The 6771-nt window shown below is 47.5% G+C and overlaps 1 protein-coding gene across 1 annotated transcript in view; it reads right to left on the minus strand.

The window, feature by feature from the left end:
- BRD3 (bromodomain containing 3) overlaps window positions 1-5379 on the minus strand; it is a 36267-nt gene extending 30888 nt beyond the window's left edge. Inside the window, exon 1 of the mRNA XM_084219894.1 lies at window positions 5313-5379. The gene's annotated coding sequence lies outside the window, so the exon portion shown is untranslated. The remainder of the gene's footprint in view (window positions 1-5312) is intronic.
- Between the last annotated feature and the right edge of the window lie 1392 nt (window positions 5380-6771).

Consider the following 6771-nt stretch of genomic DNA (forward strand, 5'->3'; position numbering starts at 1 on the left):
TGAACAAACTGTGGTAGTTAAGCTGCTGTCGCTCCCTTAGAGAGCATCAAAGCAGTTTCTGAGCTTGAATTAAATCCCCAAATGGTCTGCAAAAAAAAAAAAAAGAAAAATTTGGATCTTAAAGTTTATTACCTATGCAGGGAGCAGAGGCTGCTGATTCAGGAAAAGGGGGGAAGGTGCTTCCTACTGCCTCAGACCCCCCGGAACAGTGCTGAGGGCAGATGGACAGAAGGACACAGCCTCCCCAGCACAGCTCCTGCTGAGAGCACCCACAGCTTAGAGCACACAAGCCCTAAGCTGCTCAGAGCTCCTGCATATGGATGAAGCTCAAGTCCAAGGAAATACGACCATGACAGTGTGGACACAAGTATCCCAATTGATTCCCATGTGGCTTGTTCCTGCCCAGGAAAGGAATACACTTTCAGCACACTGGCTGATCCATAATACTCCCACTCACTCAGGCAAGCACTTACTCCAGGGGAAACTCAGAGGAACATTCCCTCTCTCTTCACTGAAGTGCTGCACTTCAACATTATTTCACAGACCCTGAGCATGACTGTAGCAGCAACAGAAAAGCTGTAAAAAGCAGTGCTTTCCAGGAAGGAACAGCAAAAAGCAGTGCTTTCCAGGAAGGAACAGCATTCTCCACTAAACTCAGACAATTCTTACACACATGCTCCGTTTACCACTTTCACTACAGCTCACAGCACAACACAGTTCCTAAACCAGCCTTGGTAAGCAAAAAGGCAGCTACATCCTACAGCCTCTCCCAGCAAAAAGCTCTGGACTGCAAACTCTGCACTCGCTTATAGCCAAGCCAATGGACCAGGGCAGTTTTAGAAAACAGATTTATCTCAGCATGGCCACATCGAAGGGTTTTGAGAAAGGGAGATCCCCAACCAGGCACTCTCTGTGATGTTATACAAGGATGAGCTGAGCAGCTGAAAAGACGAAGTACAGCAGGAGAAATGTGCATTCTCTTCAACCCAAGCAGGGTTTGGTTACTGCAGGAGAGTCAGTCACAATGAAGAACACCTCAGCCTGCACCTCTGTGCCAGTGCATGCTCTGCATGGCCGTCAGTGCAGCTGTGTCAGGAAAGCTCTCCAAGTGTAAACTTTAAGAGTGGAACAGCAATCCCTTCCTGCCCCTGCTTCTCTCTCTTTAAAGGAAAGGCAGGAGCAAACAGGATTATTCCCAAAGCAGACCAGTGTCAATCACATCCAAGTCTAAATCTCAAGGTTTGACAGTAAATGGGATCAGTGCAGACAGGGAAATTTCTTCCAAACTAGTCCCTCAAGCACAGAAATTTCACCTCAGATTGTTTTTGCTACACCTGTTGCAATGTTGGTGGAGAGGAGAAAACCCTGCTCCCAGGAAAGCAGAAAAGCAAACTCCTCTGACCAGGTCATCCACGCTTCTGAAACCCTTCCAAATATGACAACATCTGCTGAAAAGGGACCAAGGCCTGGAAAGGTGCATAAAGAACCCAAAAGAGAGGTGAATAGTTTCTTCAGTCAGCATCTAATCAAGAAGGGAAAAGGACTACTAGAAAACACAGCACATTACAGAGAATTTCTGCACTGCTCTCCAGAAGAATTTACATCCTTCCAACACTGGCTTTAGCAACAAGTGGGTTAAAGAGTTAGTGTGCCACAGAAAGTTTTTCACCTCCAACAAGCACTAACGATTGACAAAACAACCCTGATGTCGCAGTAAGATCCAGCGGAATGAAAAGCTGGAGATGCACAGACCCTTCCAAAATGTCCTGACAGCTCACTGAGCACAGCACACAATGGCTCCCTCCCAACTCCCACAACTCCACTGCTTGCAACAGGGTTCTGGGCTACTACTAAAGAACAATGTGGCAAATTGAAATAAAAAACAAAACCAAATAAAAAAACCAACACCACGCACAAAACAAAACATATGGCTCATGGTAATGATTGGGAAGCCCACTGAGGATTAATGAATTTTGCAAATTAGCAAAGAAGGAGCAACCAGGATTAAAGAGAAACAATCAACAACACTGAGATGCAAAACACTCTCTGTTCATTTATTTAGCAAAGTGTAGTTCTGCCTGCGCTGAAAGCACCTGATAGCTTACCAAATAAGACAGAGTAATATATTTTGTAAAAGTAATTAAGCCTTTGAAATATGAGACCTCAGTACATCACTCAGCTGCTGCCGAGGAGAGGGATTTGACTCCCAAGTTGTTTGTGCTGTCAACAAGAGAGATCAGGCTCCCAGATTACTCCTGCGAGGAGGAGTGAGATTCTAGGAGTGCAGCAGGGCTTGGCTGGAAACCCACACCCCACTGCACAAGTGCCTCCCCTCCAAGGGAAATGGTAAATATTAAACAGCATCATTCAGAACATGCAGCAGGTAAAAGATGGGCCTGAGAAAACTCTGGGAAGCCCCAGCCCAGCGTGTGCACTGCCTTCAGCCTCACAGGGAGAGACCCTCAGGTCAGGCAGGCACCCCTGGCCTGCAAGTGAGGTTCGAGGATACCAAAAACGTCCATTAGACTTGCTCCATCTTAAGAGATGGGTTTTAAATACACAGTTCTTAACTCAGCAGAGGCCTTTTGCAAGATTATTAAGAACTGTGATTTCTGTCACTGCATACAGCAGTGCAAAGACACAAGCAGCTATGAAGCCCACAGAAACATTTGCATTTGCAGACACTGACTAATAACAGAATCAGCCTTCTTTCAAGACAGTGCAAGGGCAAGGCTGCCCAGCACGCTTACTGAGCTGGAACTCAGTAACATGCTTTTCCTCTAAATACTTATTAAATGACAAGAACTAAAGTTTTTGTAAGCACTTTGGTGCTTATATGAAACCTGTTTTATTTCTAGAAGCTTAGTTTTTATTTGAAGATAACAGAACAAACACTCCAGAGTCAGCTTTGAAAACACCCCTCAGACACTTCACATTGCACGTGCATTCTTTCTTAATTTAAACTCTGCATGCATAGGTCACTACAACTAAAAAGCCTTTCACTGCAATAGCTACTGTCTCAGCACTGAAGAGACAATATTGCAATCAAGCTTATGCTAAAGATTGTATAAGACTGTTACCCCCTGCCCAACCCTTTTATTAAACATTGTCTCAAAACACTAAATAAGCATGAATATTTTTATCCAGTGCAGACTAAAGAGAAAGAAATACACAATCCTAGCATTTCTTCTTTCCAAAAAGGAAGGCTTTGAGGTCTGGAGTTACTCTGTTTCAGCAGGAGCCTACCAGGGTATTATTAAAAACTCCCCAAACTTCTGTATTAAAAAAATGAGACAGCCAGGAGTCTGCCAGTGCTGTGATCTGCAGATCAGGAGGCAGGACCTGCATTCACAGCACACTCAAGCAGTTAGGGAGTTGTAAGCAATACAGATCATGGCTTTTTCTGCTTGTAAAGCAACCAGACTGCTTTGGGGACTTCTTGTTTGTTTTGATCGATGCATATTTATTCTGCACTTGTCACCCAGATCCTGCAGCACATATGGTAGTCACCAAGTCCCCTCTAATACCTTGGCTTAGCACTGTGTGAATTAAAGACAACAGTTTCAGCTTTAAAACTAAACTTCCAGTTTCATGTAGACACACCCCCCAGCACACTCACACTGTACACATTAAAAAAATTAATAAGCATATTAAAAACGTGCTTCTCTATTCCCAGCAAGGAACAGCAGGTGTGCTTTGCTAATTATGTCAGCTCCTAACCTGCTATTATTTACCAGTGTCAGGGAACTTGAGATGTAACAAAAGAAAAAAAAAACAAGCCAAGACCTACATATAAAAGTTTGAAATATTAGCGAAGCCATCACATTTGCTCATCCAAACAAGTTTATTTTAGTAACTTTTGGCTCCTGAAGAAATCAACAGAAAGGAACATCCACACTCTGGGACTGTCACAGAATATTTATCCCGAACCTGACAGAACACATTCTCCACGTTGTCAAAAGTCAATTGTGGAGGAAAACACGTTCTGAACTGACACCCTGCGAGACCCAACCAAGTAAAGACGCACACAGACCCGCGACCTGAACACTACAGCTTTGTTTGAAAGTGAAACCAAGCAGGCTACAAATAATGCTCTATCCCCAGCGCCCAGGGAGGTGCCAAACCCAAACAAGAAGTATAAACGGAGGAGAAGGACGGCTGAGTTTTGAAGTTTTACATTTTATTATCGGTAGCATTATTTAAAGCGTGACACTTCTATATATAAATCTGCGATCTGCGTTTCTTTTTACACCTAGAAAGCATATCAAGTTTAGGCAGCGAACCCTTGGGTTTCCATTTATTTGCAAAAGTTTGGTAAACACCGGATATTTACACGAGCGGAGCAGCTGGGTACACACACACACACACATATACACAAACAAATGCATGCGGACACGGACAACACGCGAAACGCGCACTTTCCAGCCCATCATCCGCCGCCTGCTCAGACCTTTTTCCAGCTCCCAAGCCAGCGGGGAAATGGCCGGAGCAGGCGGGCGCTGGCCCAGGGCTGGGGCCGCCCCGGGCTCCGCTCCGCGCCCGACACAAACGCAGAGCCCGGGACCCGCGCACCGCCGGCACCGGGGGCTGGAGGCTGCCTAGTCCCCCCCTTTCTCCGCGCTATTTTTTAAATTTTCTTTTTTTTTTTTTTCCCTCCTTCTCTTCCCTCCCTATTTTTTTTCCTCTTTCTTTTTTCCTTGTTTTCAAGAGCGCCTGCAGCCCTCCTTTTCTTCGCCCCTAATTTTCCCCTTCAAAAGATGGCGGGCAGAGAGAGCGAGCGAGGGAAAGCGAGCGAGAGAGGGGGAAGAAGAAGAAAAACCAAAAAAAAAAAAAAAAAAAGAGAAGAGAAAGAAAGAAAGCAAGCCCGTCCTGCGTTGGGGCGCGGGGCTCGGCGGGGCCGCGGCTGCGGCCGGCCGGGGCGTCTTCGGGCGCTCGGCGAGAAGGGGAGGGGGAGCAGAAGATGGAGAAGAAGCGGCAGAAGAAGAAGAAGAAAAGGGTGGGCAGGAGCGGCGGGGCCGGGAGGAAATCAATGGCCAGGCTGCAGCCAGCCCCGCCGCGCTTTGTTACAATTGTGGCGGCGCACAAAGGCTGCGGGGCCGCGGGGAGCGACGCGGGGCTCTCGCAACAAGAAGGAGCAGAAGAGAGGAGGGGAAAAAAAAAATAAAAAAAAAATTCAGCATTGGCCTTTCCCAAGTGGGTTTTGCTTTCCTCCCCCTTCTTCCCCGGCCTCCCTCCCTCCAGAAACCATGGCCCAGTGCTAGCAATGCACACCCAAGCATCTAACAAATAAAGGGAAAGATTAAATAGATTACTTTGCCCAGGCAGCTCCAGCAACGTTTGCCTTACAGTCCCTCCAGTTGCTCTTCTTTTTATCCTCGGCAAGGCAGTATAATAGATGCGCTACAGCGCCCGAGCGCTCATGCGCCGGGGCGCAAGGCCATGTGGGCACCGTAGTCCCGGGCCGGGCCGGGCGAGAAGCGGCGGCCGCAGCCCGCACTACAAGTCCCAGAAGCCGGCGGGTCCCCCCGGCCCCCCGCGCCCTCCCCGGAGCGGCGGGCAGGGGACGGGAACGGCAGGGGTGATGCCCCGGTCAGCGGGCGGCGGGGCCGCCCAACGCGATGTCCCCGGCGGGGGAAGCGCCTGGCGGGGCTCGGCGAGGGGAACCCGCGACACGGAGCCGCGCGGAGGTGGCGGCGGGCGGGTGTCCCCCGGGCAGACATGGCCGGGGAAAATCCCGGCTTCCCCCGGCCGCCCGCGTCGCGCCTCCCGAGGTACGGGCAGAGCCTGAAAAGTGCGCCTGGAAACGCGCGTGGGAGCCACGCGTGCTGCGGGAGGCCGAGCTGGAAATCACAACTGCTCTCGCCCCCCTTTTTTTTTGTTGTGTTGTTTTTGTTTGGTTGTTGTTTTTTTTTTTTTTTTAATCGCGGTTTGCATTGGGTAATGCGCTCTCGCAGGTATTACGCAACAACTAATACGAGCTGCAATAAAAATAGCCCGCCGCCGATGCACGCTGGAGTAGCGAGCGGCCAAAAAAAATCCATCAAGAAAACCCACAGCCCGATGTAGTTTGCACTGGTTGGTGCATTTCATAACATTGTCAACTGCTGAAAACAACAGAAATTAATCTAACGTATACAATAAAAACAATGTGAATTTCACCAGCACACCACCATAAAAGCATCAACAAACATCAGCGCTGTTAAAAACACTTCCAAGTAACAAACACACACAGCCCATGTCCTAAAGCAAATCCACAACTGCAAACAGAAGTTAAAACAAAAAAAAAATTGTTATAAGCCTGAATATGATTGAATTGCTGCAGAAAAAAAATACAATAGAGCTATTGGAAAATAAATGAGAGGAACATTTGAGTGCCAATATGGAATAAGGCAGAGTGAGGGGATTTCTCTGTGGACACGTGTGCCAGCAGAGGCTGCCACGCTGCTGGTTCAGACAGCCACATGCTGATGCCAATTAATAAGTCAGTTTATTGTAACCATAAGGTGAAGGCAGTTTTACTAAAAGACCTTATTTCCAGAAGATTAGCTTTAGAAAAAACACAACCAATGGGACTGAAATTTCTCCAGAGGTATGATATAAGCAGAAAGATTGTACAGGCTTAAGAGAATTCCATTTAGCCAGGTTTGCAGCTGCCTCAGGATAGAACCAATATTGTGCACATGCCTTAGCCAAACTTCCCCAAAAAAGGACTTTTTGGCACACAACTTCAAGGCTTGTGCAAATTCAGGAACCAGAAAGTTGCTCACAACT

The sequence above is a fragment of the Fringilla coelebs genome, assembly GCF_963513975.1.
Source record: "Fringilla coelebs genome assembly, chromosome: 21".
Classification (NCBI taxonomy): domain Eukaryota; kingdom Metazoa; phylum Chordata; class Aves; order Passeriformes; family Fringillidae; genus Fringilla; species Fringilla coelebs.